Genomic DNA, 14,154 nt, shown 5'->3' on the forward strand with positions numbered 1-14,154 from the left:
GTCAAAAGACCAGCATACGATTTTTGTCAAATGCATGCAGGAGCACTAGCACTGCCCACTATATTAGAGGAGAAAAAAAATACACTACAAGAATGTAGAAGTTGATCATTGCTACAGTTTGTTTTCTGTTTGTTCCAGATTACATTTCATTTCTTGGATATACACATAGCACTGCTCATTATATTAGAAAGAGATTTTTTGCAAGACAATTCTAGCACCTATGACGAGTCTCGGAGTAATATTTGTAGTACTTCTGGAGAATGCTTCTATATATTCGGATTCGCTGCCCTTATGCTGCTGCAACTCTAAGACATTTGAAAAAAATGATGACCTTTCGGTTTTTCTCATGCAAGTCAATTGTAGTTTTTTATCAAATTAAATTTCAATTAAAGTAAGTATGATCTTATTCTTGTTGAGATATTATGTAGCTATTTTTTATATGCTTTGTGAGATATGTTAAATAGCGGTCCGGCAGTAGCATCACACGTGAAGGGCAGACGATGGTGAACACTCTTGAGTGTAAGCTGATCTACATACCTTGGTTCAGGATTTACCTTGGTCATTACCACCTCGCTAAATTCAAATATAGCTTATCCACCCCATGTTAAGATGACCAACTGAAAACACTGTGTCTATAAAATAGGATCTCTAACTTTATCTTCTACTAATAACTACTACTAGATGCCTAACAGGCCAAACCTCAAATTATCATGCCTGCCATTGTACATAGTGCCCAAATCACGAAGTAAGAATGCAGTGTATTAATGGGGCATCTTTCTCCCTGTAATTGAGATTCACTTCGGGTTTTTGAGTCAAATTGAGTTCTTCTTGTTAGTAAGTTTTAGCCACTCTATAAGCATGACTAACTTGATAATGATGATTTGTTACAAGATTAATAAATTAATATTTTAACATAAACTTACAATGGAGATAGAGCAAAACCAAAAAAGACTGGAGATGGGGTGGATGGACACTAGCTGGAGCTTGAAAGGATTACTAACCGAAGAGGATGAAGGCCTATTTCAGAAAAAAATGGTTTTTAATACTTTAGCTATGCCCACGAATGAACTGCATTTTCTATATTTTCTTTATCCTGGGCTCTACTCACGTTTTGACTTGTTTCTCTTCGTTTTCATTTGCAAGAACTTTGTAGCGTGGTTTCTTTAATGAAGATCAATGATGCTCGTTATCTCTAATTTATTTTTACGGTTTTCATTGAGGTGACCTTTAAGTTTTTTCTTACTCATTAGTTTAACTTGATATGATCTTGTCGTATTTAATTGTTTAAATATTACATTGTTTGACTTACTAGTTTTCCTTATGGCCTATAGACACAAAAGAGTGTCAGCAACATCTGGTGCAAATTTGCGGTGGAGACTAAGGCGGATCGTGGTGACAAAGGAAGGCTAACCAGTATCAATATCTTAGTCCCCCACCACCAATGGCTAATATAGAGAGATAATGTCTTCATTGTTTTGAATGTTACATGTATAAATTAATTTTCTATTAATATGAGAAAAAATACAATAGGCATGACTGGGGCATATGAGCCGAAGAAGATCATGGCTTGGGATGATGGAGCAGAGGGACAATGCAGGGGACTTAGCCGGAGGATGGGGTGTGAAGGAGATCACAATCAATTACTTCTATATTTCTTTATGGTATCCCATAGCAACTCCGAAGTCATGAGCTTTTTAAATGAATATGGTGATTTTCCAAAGTCTTAGAAAACACCTATGTGCATCGGCCAGGCCAGTTCCGAGTTGGGTTAGGGTGAATGTGGAGTTCATTAATATCATTATTGTTGGAGTGGGACTCTTTACTAATAGAAAAAAAAGCTATATCAACGCACGAACATTCAACTAGTGCTAACAAAATTTAAGCTTGTCTCTAAATTGTGCGTGTAAATCACAGCAATGGTAGAAAATTGTAGAGGCCATCCCTGAATTAAAACTTCATTACTCAACTTTTTATCTAAATATTTGTTTTACAAGTAGCTTACGTATATTAGGCGAGCCTGAGAACTGAGTTCTAGCTCAGTGACAAGGCAAGGCGAGTGCGCAGCCAGTTCACCCGGGTTCGAATCCCACAAAGCGAGAAATCGCTGGAGGGCGAACTAAACGGGTTATCATCCGTAGCGAGAAATCGCTGGAGAGTCTCATCCTAACGTATAGCTAAGGGAGGGATCATTTCCCCGTTGGTCAGTTTATTTATATTAGACGAGCCTCTTTATTTGTTATGGTCCCTTGATATTTATGAGATTGTAATAAAGAAATGGTGATTCTTTTTGTTATTGTTTACCAGTGTATGCTATCTTCATATACGTAGTCTTTAGATGATCAAGCTTTCTTGTTCAATTGGATAGGGGGATTCTTTTTTTTTGCCAGCGTATGTTATATTTCTATACAAAGCATCTCAACAAATTAATTTGTTCTAATTAAGTGAATAGTACCATTCAAATTTTTATTCTACGGTAGATAATATTTACATAGTGGAGGAGATCATCTTTAATTTGTGTTCATCCCAAGGCCAAGAAGTTGTTACCGAATTAAACTTAACTGTTTACATGGTGTTTGGGCACCCTTTTGGTGGATACTTGGTATAATGGTATTACTTTTATAGAAAAATACAATAACAAAAATTGCAGAGTTGAAGGGTGGTCTTGTGACAGTTGTTGAAAGCAAGATTTGTGCGCCAGGAAAGCACAAAGCCAGCTGATACAAACATAAGTCGAGGAGGCTTACCAAAATTTAAAAATTGACCAGTAGAGTGGGTCACTTGTGGATTGCGGAGAGGGGACGAGCATCACACATGGTTAGATACGGAGTTGGAGAAGGAAATAGGGAAGACCCCACTTTTGTGGAGGAAATGGCATCGCAATGACATATAGGTTATTGAAAATTGATCGCCATGAACAGGATATATCAGACTTTTGAAATAGAAACAAATCTAGGAATTGGTTTCCATAGATAAACTACGTGGTGTTATTTCTTAGCAAAGCATGAACATTTTCTATTATACATGTGAAATTTCATGTGGATTGTGTTTAAATATATGACGCAAGATAAACTGAAGAGAACTGTGGCAACGCACGGGCATTCAATTAGTCAATGGTAACTCCTCCGAGTTCCCAGCCTCACCTAATGGTGGTGCCCTTTCCGGCACAAGGTCACGTCATGCCTCTCATGGAGCTCTCCCACCGGCTCCTCAACCACGGGTTCGAGGTTGACTTCGTGAATACAGACTTCAACCACGACCGCGTCCTCAAGGCCATGGCCGCAAGACGGGAGCCATCCCCGACGGTATCCACATGGTCTCGTTCCCGGATGGCATGGCCCCGACGGCGACCGCACCGACATCTCCATGCTGGCCAACGGCTTGCCTGCCGCCATGCTCGGCCCGCTCGAGGAGATGATCAGATCCAAGAAGATAAAGTGGGTGATCGCCGATGTGTCCATGTGCTGGGCGCTGGAGCTGGTTGACACGGCGGGTGTCCGCTTCGCCTTGTTCTCGACCTTCTCGGCCGCCGTCTTGGCGCTCGGGCTGCACGTTCCCAGGTTCATCGAGGACAACATCCTCGACGAATGTGGTAAGAGAAAAATTATTCATCCTCCTAGCTAGACAACTTTGTGTATTGAGACGTTGGACTGAGAGATGAAGTACGTTTTATCAGGGCTGAGCCCCAAGATGCCACCCATCGAGGCGGTCGAGATCCCCTGGGCCACCCTAGGTAGCTCGTTGGACAGAATGAGGGTTTACATCAAGAACTTGCTCAAGACCAACCGGGCGATACGGCTGGCCGCCACAGTCATCTGCAACACGTTCAATGAGATCGAGTCAGAGGCGCTTGATCTGGTCCCGAACGTGCTTCCCGTCGGCCCACTCGAAGCGCCGCCGGCATCGAATTCATCGGCGGCGAGGCACTTCTGGCCCAAGGACGCGACCTGCCTCGACTGGCTCGACGCCCAGACCCGCGGCTCGGTCATCTACGTCGCGTTCGGCAGCCTCACCGTCTTCGACGCGGCGCATTTCGAGGAGTTCGCCGACGGGCTGGAGCTCACTGGCATGCCCTTCCTTTGGGCGGTCCAGCCGAACAGTATGGACGGGGTGGTCGGCGAGGGCTGGCTCGACGCGTTCAGTCGCTGCGTCGAGGGGAAGGGACTGGTCGTCGGCTGGGCGCCCCACCAGCGCGTGCTTTCGCACCCGTCGGCCGCCCGCTTCCGCACCCGTCGGCCGCCTGCTTCGTGTCGCACTGCGGCTGGAACACCACACTACGGGAAAAATGGTCTTTGCCGTGTGAGCAACCCTGTACGCCCGGCAAAGGCGTTGCCGTGCGCGGACGCACGGCAAAGAGCGCGCGGCAAAGCATCCGACGGCAGCACCATTTGCACGGCAAAGGCCGTTGCCGTGCGTGCTAGTGTTTGCCGTGCGGGCTAGGGTCTGCCGTGCGGGCCAACGTTGCTGTGCGGGCTAGCCTTTGCCATGCGGGCCAACGTTGTCTTGCGGCCTGCTCGTTGCCGTGCGGCGGCGCTGTGCCGTGCGCCAGCACGCACGGCAAAGGCCCCTCTAAGCACGCCCCAGGAGCTTCCTAGGTCTACAGTCTGCCGCCACGTGGCTCCTTTACCGTGTGTGTGCACACGTCAAAGTGACCAAAAGTCCTTTGTCGTGTGCATACACACAACAAAGGGCCCAGTTTTTTCAATTTTTTTTGCTGTTTTTTGCATATTCCCTGCATTTCAAAAATAGCAATTGACAATAGAGCATATACAACATATCATCACCAAACACTACGGGAACACCACAAGTACATCAAACTCACATATCCATGCATACAATGCATTACATAGAGTCCATAGTCCATCCACACAAGTTAAATATCAATAATGTCCATTATTACAATCCATTACAAGTGCATACAATCCGACAAGTGCACGACGACCATGGCATCAACCTTTTTCTCCTACATTGCTTCCGCCGGCATCATCGTCATTGCCTTGTGACGGATAACCTACAAGGTTGATGGAATTAGCATTTGCATTTGCATATTGAACACTTGACCAAGTACAAGTAGCGGGTTGGGCACAAGTGTAGGAGGACTCACCGTGGTTCAGTCTCCGGATGATGTTCGTGTTGTTCACGGTGAAAGTACTCACCGGGCTATGAGTGGACGGTGGCGGCATCCACGGCAAGGAGAAAGGAGGAAGAGGAAGACTCCCCGGTGGAGAATACAGATTGGTCTGGCTCAACAGCCAGTTCATCTGTGCCTGGTGCTGCTGGATCATCTGCTGCTGCTGTTGTATCTGCTGCATCATCTATGCCTGGTTCTGCTGGTAGTCTAGAATCTGCCGCTCCATCTGCGGCCTTTGCTCCTGGGCCTGCTGCTCCTTTGCCGCAATCTCCTCCTACGTTGTGTTGCCGCGATGTCATTAACATTTCAATAAAAAACATGTAAAGGAAAGGTAGAGGCCTGAGGAAGAACATACCCATAACCGATCGACAGCTAGATCTGAAGCCCGTGGCCGGGTCTCTACCTGAGGCTAGCCGCTCTTACGACCATGACGGATCTGGCGGAGAGAGGGAACAGTCGCTGGGTCGACGCACCCGTCACCAAGCCATAGGCGGCCATGCTTCAAGCCTTCTCCCGCAAGCACCGCAACCTCAGGGTCAAAGTCCTCGGCCTCTGGTTTGGAGCTATCACCGTGCTTCTGGTTGAACTTGGAGACGTACGACGTACACAGGGTCTTGGATTGCGGGTTAACCCACACGGACCCCGTCTCAGGATGCGGCGTCTATTAGAGATATGCCCGAGAGGCAATAATAAATGTGTTATTGTTATATCTTAGTGTTCATGATAAATGTTTACACCCCATGCTATAATTATATTAACTGGAAACATTAATACATGTGTGTTGTGTAAACAACCAGAGTCCCTAGTAAGCCTCTTGTAAAACTAGCTTGTTGATTAATAGATGATCATGGTTTCCTGATCATGAACATTGGATGTTGTTAATAACAAGGTTATGTCATTGGGTGAATGATATAATGGACATACACCCATAGTAAGCATAGCATGAGATCAAGTCATCAAGTTCAACTTGCTATAAGCTTTCAGATACATAGTAACCTAGTCATTTGACCATGAGATCATGTAAATCACTTATACCGGAAGGGTACTTTGATTACATCAAACGCCACTACGTAAATGGGTGGTTATAAAGATGGGATTAAGTATTCGAAAAGTATGAGTTGAGACATATGGATCAAGAGTGAGATTTGTCCATCCCGATGACGGATAGATATACTCTGGGCCCTCTCGGTGGAATGACATCTAATTAGCTTGCAAGCATGTGACAAGGTCACAAGAGATGACATACCACAGTACGAGTAAAGAGTACTTGTCGGTAACGATGTTGAACTAGGTATGGAGATACCGATGATCGAACCTCGGACAAGTAAAGTATAGCGTGACAAAGGGAATCGGTATCGTATGTAAATGGTTCAATTGATCACTAAGTTATCGCTGAATGTGTGGGAGCCATTATGGATCTCCAGATCCCGCTATTGGTTATTGGTTGGAGAGGAGTCTCGACCATGTCTGCATAGTTCACGAACCGTAGGGTGACGTGCTTAAGGTTCGATGTCGCATAAGTAGATTCGGAATATGAGATAGAGTCCGAAGTTTGTTCGGAGTCTCGGATGGGATCCAGGACATCACGAGGAGATCCGGAATGGTCCGGAGAATAAGATTCATATAAGGGAAGTTGATTTCTAGGTTTCGGAAAATTTCGGGAATTTTCTGGTGGAAGACCGGGAAGGTTCTAGAAGGTTCCGGAGGGTTCCACCATGGGGCCCACGACCTAGGGGGGCCAACATGGGCCGAGGGGGTGCTGCCTTGCCCTAATGGGCCAGGCGCACCAAGCCTAAAGGGCCTAGGCCGGCCACTCCTTAGGGTTGACCAAAACCCTAGGGGGGATCAACTTGGGGGGGCAAGTTTCCCCCCTTTCCCTCCTTGGTTGCCGGCCCTAGATGGATCTAAGGGGTTGGGGAGCCACCCAAACCGACCCTCTCCCCTATATAAAGAGGGGAGGGGGCAGGGGGCGCACACCCTTCATACCCCTTGACCTCTAGCCGCCTCTCTCTCCCACCGATAGTCTGCTCCGGCTTAGGCGAAGCCCTGCAGCTTTTCTCCTCCACCACCACCACCACGCCATCGTGCTGCTGGGATTCCGAGGGGATCTACCACACCTCCGCTGCCCGCTGGAACGGGTAGAGGACGGGCTTCATCGACACCGTACGCACGTCCGAGTACGGAAGTGCTGCCGGATTGCAGCACAGGATGATCGACTACATCAACAACGAGATCTAATCTCGTAGGCTTGGGAATCTTCGAGGGTTAGTCTCACATACATCTCGTTGCTTCGATCTTGTAGATTAGATCTTGCTTCTTCCTAGATTGGATCTTGGTTTTTGTTCATGTTCACGGTAGATTTTTTTATGCAACGAACCCATCAGTGGTATCAGAGCCGTGTCTATGCATAGATCTGTTGCACGAGTAGAACACAATGGATTTTTGGGCGTTGATGTTTTTGTTGTTTTTAGTTAGTGTACTTTGCATCTTGGGGGATAGTGGGATGAAGCGGCCCGGGCTAACTTTACATGACCGGGTCTCATGAGAGACTTGCTCCACGCTTGACATGCAACTTGTATTGCATAAGTGGCTTTGCGGGTGTCTGTCTCTCTCACCATAGTTAAGATTCAATTTACTCTTTCTATTGACAACACTAGTATCACCGTTGTGGTTCATGTTCGTAGGTAGATTGGATCTTACTCGAAAACCCTAAACCACGTAAAATATGCAAACCAAATTAGAGGCGTCTAACTTGTTTTTGCAGGGTTTGGTGATGTGATATGGCCATGATGTGATGATGATTATTTTTGATGTATGAGATGTTCATTATTGTATTATGGCATCCGGAAGGAGCCTAATGGTTGTCTTTAAATTTGTTAAGACCTGCATGTCTATTCATCATGTAATAGTTTTATTTCAAGTAGTTGTTAAGTGATGGACAACCATGAAGCGATGCCATGCACCTTGGTGCAATGCTGGTGATGATGGAGATCATGCTCATGTGCTTTAGAGATGGAGATCAAAAGCACAAGAAGAAAGGACATATCATATCACATATTATGAATTGCATGTGATGTTAATCCTTTATGCATCTTATCTTGCTTAGATCGCGACGGTAGAATTATAAGATGATCCCTCACATTAATATCAAGATAATAAAGTGTTCTCCCCTCGTATGCACCGTTGCTACAGTTCGTCGTTTTGAAGCATCTCGTGATGATCGGATGTGATAGATTCTACGTTCACATACAACGGGTGTAAGCCATGTTGCACACGCGGAAATACTTGGGTTTGCTTGACGAGCCTAGCATGTACAGACATGGCCTCGGAACACATGAAACCGAAAGGTTGAACACGAGTCATATGGATGATATGATCAACATGTTGATGTTCACCATTGAAGCTACATCTTCTCACGTGATGATCGGTTTTGGTGTAGTGGATATGGATCGTATGCCACTAAACAACTATGAGGGATGTTGTATTAAGTGGGAGTTCATTAGTAATTAGAATAAAACATGAACTAATTATCATGAACATAGTCCGAATAGTATTTTGAATTAAATTTGTAGAATTGGCATCCGTTATCTACCATGCGCTAGTCTTATAATTGAGATAGAAATACAGTTATGTCTGACAAGAATTACGGACTGGTACCATATTGTTAAAGAATCAAGAAATGATTAAGTTATATTGGAAACTTTTAGTAAACCTCACATTGCTGATTCAAAGAGCAATGGTTTCAGTTAGTACCTAAAACCATCTTGTCTCCGTGAAACTTAAAGTTCAAATCCGTTTGAAAAGTAAGGAGATGAAAATTTTGTTTTCTGAAATAAGCGAGGTATGAGATATATGATCTGGTGAGACTACATAAACTCATAAGTTTTATGGGAATGTACGAAGGTTGAAGACGCTCGGCGTCCCAATCCTCCAACTAGTTGGGCACTAACAATATTCGCATATCCATGAAGTGATCGTCCTTAGTATGCACCGTTGCTAAGACTCGTCATTTCGAAGCATCACGTGATGATCGGGTATTATAGATTCTACGTGTGCATACAATGGGTGCAAGCCAGATTTGCACATACGAGTACTAAGGTTAAACTTTACGAGCCTAGCATGTACAGACATGGTCTCGGAAAGTCTTCATGATTTGATGGATAAAAAATATGAGTGAAATTGTTCATCACATTAAAAGGTTACTAATAGTGAAATCTGGAACACTTGTCATGTGATGATCACTTCAAAGTAAGAACCTCAAGGTTATTAGTACTTGACCAATAGACCTAGAAGTTATTGAAGGTGAAGTGTTTTCTGAGAATGAGGAAAGCTAAAAGAGAAACTACAAAAGATTTTTTGGCAGAAAGAAAGAAAAGACTAGAAAGTCTAGCCCAGATGTATATAGATGATGTACATGTTATGAATGTATTCCTTGTTTGGTCACACAATGAAATTCTTGGGTATTTTTACCATATTGGTTGGTATGAGGTGTCATACAAAACAACGCAATACAAGAATACAATGGCCTAAGTGATTAACAAGGAATATGGTAGGAATGCACGTCTGGAACAAAATAAAGTGTTATTGTGTTCGTCGTTGGCATTCTACCTATCCCTTCAGATTTATAATAAAGAACTTTATAATTGTTGTTTTTTTCTGGTCAAATGAAAACAATGAGTTGTTCAAATTATGACAGTATTCCATGTACGATGGATAAGTTATTATAAATCTTTATGGTAAAGCACACATGCATAACACTGACGCTAAAATGCCATAAGGCAAATGATGTGAATTCCACTTATTAGTGGAACCGCCATTTAGGTCATGTTAGAAAGAAACGCATGAAGGAACTCCATGCAAATGGATTTTTGGAGTCATTTGATTTTTGAATCGTTTGGCGCTTGCAAATCTCTTCTAAAGAGAATGACTGAAATACCGTTCATAGGCCAAGAGTTGAACGGGCAACTAACTTAGTGGAAACATACATGATGATGTATGTGGTTCATCGGGCATAGTTGTGTGCGGGAGATTCTTCTACTTCATGAAAACTTCCAACAATGAATTGATCATATATATGTGGATATATTTATTCAATAAGGAAGAAGTTTGAAACATTTGAATGGATTCAAATAAATTTCATCACGAAGTGGAAATCATCGTAATAGAAAAGTCAAATATCTATGATTGGAACATGGTGGAAATATTTGAATTACGAGTTTTAGCGAACACCTAAGAGAGTTATGAAATTGTTCTACAACTCACGTTTCTTGGAGTATCATAGTGATGATGGAGTATCCGAGAGACGTATCCAAACCTTGTTAGATTAATGATGAGATAAAATAAATGACGTCATTATATTTTTGTGGATTATGCTTTAGAGACTACCGCTTTTACACTGAATAGAGCATCATCATAATCCATTGAAATGATACCATACGAGTTATGGCATGGGTATAAACCCTAATAGTCCTTTCTTAAATTTTGGTATGCGTAGCATAAGTAAATAAGTTTACAACCAAAATCGGATGAATGTCTTTGTTGGTTATCCCGAGAGAATTCATTGGGAATTCTTTCCACTATGGATTCAAAGACAAAAGTGTATGTCGATGTTTCTTACTTATTTCCAAGAAATTGTTTCTCGCGAAGTATTTGAGTGGGAGGACAATGAAACTTGATAAGGTTTATGAACCTGAGCATGATGATCAGAGTAGCACAGCATCGGAAATGGTTCCGGAAGCGGCCACGATGATCATAGCTCCCATGTCTACAAAGAGTTATAGTCATGGAGATCAAAGTACCCACTAAACCTTGTAGGTATGGTTTACTTTGTGATCAAATAAATGATTTGTGGACAAAGGATTGAATTTGAACAATAATGAACCAACTACATACAAAGAAGTTATGATGGGCCCCGACTCCGTTAAAATGGCTGAGTGCCATGAAATCCAAGATAGGTGAATACTTTCTTGAAAGTAAAAAGACCTATAAAATTGATGGACTTGGTTGCAATATCCTTGAAAAAGCTCGACTTGTCGAAAAGTTGTTACGACAAAGTTCAAAGAGTTTACTACGATAATATTAGATCTTCTGCAGCGATGTTTATTTTCTATGTGGATTATTCTATTAATCACTACATATTTCTTTTACGATATATGTTAGAAGGATGGAAAAAATACATTCCTTACCGGAAGTGTGTATTAAGGATGTATACTAGATACAACCAAGAGTTTTGCTGGTCCGTGGAATACTAGATAGGTATACAAACTTCAGTTGGATGAAGTGAGTATCGCGGAGTTGGAATCTTCACCGGATGAAATAGTCGAAGAGTTTTTGATTTCATCAGAAATGATGAAGATGCTTGCATTTGCAAGACATTAAGTGGGAGCGCTGAGACATAGTTATAATATCATATGTGGATGACATATCATTGATTATAAATGATGTAATTATGCACTTCATGTGAATAAAAGGTTTCATTGAGAATTAATTTCAATGAAAGGATATGGACTAAAATATATTTAGCGTCAAGACCTATGAAGATATATTGAAACGCACAATAAGTTTAAGTCAAAGTACATGAATGAATATTGAAGTAGTTAAATATAAAAATATTAAGAAAGTGTTCTTTTCATGTGAAGGTTTAACAAGACTTGAGTGTATCCGACACTCAATGAGTAAAAACACATGAGTGATTTTAGATCACGAATAATATGTACACAATCAGATGTCCTGTGCTCTAAAATGTTATGAGCATGTACCAAAATGATTCATGTGATGATTATTGGACGACAGTAAGAATATCCTTGAGTACTTTAGAAGAACCAAGGATATATATAGTTTTGTATGGGGTAATGACAAACAAATCGCCGTAAGGTGTTGCACCGATATTAGTTTGGTCACATATAAAAATGAATTTCAAATCTCAATTTGGCTAAGTGTTCATTAAAAGGTAACACAATGCTAGATTTAGATGAGTTCTAAATATTGTGACGGATTCTACAAACGATAGGCGAGTATGTCATTGTTTTGACAAATGACCGAGGATGTTAAGTCGAGAAGTTATTTGAGAATTTCGTGTAGTTCCGATAGTGTCGTAACTTTGAAGCTATATTGTGTGTGACAATATTAGTGACATATTTCAGACCGCGGAATTAAGGTTCCACCGTAAGACCGAACATATACGATTAATGCCGACTCATTTGGAAAAGGAGTGATGCGTTGAGACGCAAATGAATTGCAAAATACATACGTTTCGAGCGTGTCGGATTCGTTGACTCGAAACCTCTCCCGTGAGAAAAACATGATAAGCACCGGAAGACCAAGGTGTTATATCTTTACAAATGTAAACTAGATTATTGACTCTAGTGCAAGTGGGAGATCATTAGAGATATGCCCGAGAGGCAATAATAAATTGGTTATTGTTATATCTTAGTGTTCATGATAAATGTTTACACCCCATGCTATAATTGTATTAACCGGAAACATTAATACATGTGTATTGTGTAAACAACCGAGTCCCTAGTAAGCCTCTCGTAAAACTATCTTGTTGATTAATAGATGATCATGGTTTCCGATCATGAACATTGGATGTTGTTAATAACAAGGTTATGTCATTGGGTGAATGATATAATGGACATACACCCATAGTAAGCATAGCGTGAGATCAAGTCATCAAGTTCAAATTGCTATAAGCTTTCGGATACATAGTAACCTAGTCCTTTGACCATGAGATCATGTAAATCACTTATACCGGAAGGGTACTTTGATTACATCAAACGTCACCTGCGTAAATCCGGGTGGTTATAAAGATGGGATTAAGCATTCGAAAAGTATGAGTTGAGGCATATGGATCAAGAGTGGGATTTGTCCATCCCGATGACGGATAGATATACTCAAGGCCCTCTCGGTGGAATGACATCTGATTAGCTTGCAAGCATGTGACAAGGTCACAAGAGATGACATACCACGGTACGAGTAAAGAGTACTTGTCGGTAACGAGGTTGAACTAGGTATGGAGATACCGATGATCGAACCTCGGACAAGTAAAGTATCGCGTGACAAAGGGAATCGGTATCATATGTAAATGGTTCAATCAATCACTAAGTTATCGCTGAATGTGTGGGAGCTATTATGGATCTCCAGATCCCGCTATTGGTTATTGGTCGGAGAGGAGTCTCGACCATGTCTGCATAGTTCACGAACCAGTAGGGTGACGTGCTTAAGGTTCGATGTCGCATAAGTAGATTTGGAATATAAGACGGAGTCCGAAGTTTGTTCGGAGTCTCGGATGGGATCCAAGACATCACGAGGAGATCCGGAATGGTTCGGAGAATAAGATTCATATAAGGGAAGTTGATTTCTAGGTTTCAGAAAAGTTCGGGATTTTCCGGTGGAAGATCGGGAAGGTTCTAGAAGGTTCCAGAGGTTCCACCATGGGGCCCACAACCTAGGGGGCCAACATGGGCGAGGGGTGCTGCCTTGCCCTAATGGGCCAGGCGCACCAAGCCCCGAGGGCCCAGAGCCGGCCACCCCTTAGGGTTTACCAAAACCCTAGGGAGGATCAACTTGGGGGGCAAGTTTCCCCCCTTTCACTCCTTGGCCGCCGGCCCTAGATGGATCTAGGGGGTTGGGGGCCACCCAAACTGACCCTCCCCCCTATATAAAGAGGGAGGGGGCAGGGACGCACACCCTTCATACCCCTTGACCTCTCGGCCGCCTCTCTCTCCCACCGATAGTCTCGCTCCGGCCTAGGCGAAGCCATGCAACTTTTCTCCTCCACCACCACCACCACACCGTCGTGCTGCTCGGGATTCCGAGGGATCTACCACACCTCCGCTGCCCTTTGGAACAGGAGAGGACGGGCTTCATCGACACCGTACGCACGACCGAGTACGGAAGTGCTGCCGGATTGCAGCACAGGATGATCGACTACATCAACAACGAGATCTAATCTCGTAGGCTTGGGATTCTTCGAGGGTTAGTCTCACATACATCTCGTTGCTTCGATCTTGTAGATTAGATCTTGC

At 43.0% G+C, this 14,154-nt stretch overlaps 1 pseudogene; it reads left to right on the forward strand.

Annotated features, from left to right (window-relative positions):
- The first annotated feature begins 3,110 nt into the window (after positions 1 to 3,110).
- The window catches only part of LOC124656187, a 42,675-nt pseudogene continuing 31,631 nt past the window's right edge, over positions 3,111 to 14,154 (forward strand).

This window comes from Lolium rigidum, chromosome 5, assembly GCF_022539505.1.
Source record: "Lolium rigidum isolate FL_2022 chromosome 5, APGP_CSIRO_Lrig_0.1, whole genome shotgun sequence".
Classification (NCBI taxonomy): domain Eukaryota; kingdom Viridiplantae; phylum Streptophyta; class Magnoliopsida; order Poales; family Poaceae; genus Lolium; species Lolium rigidum.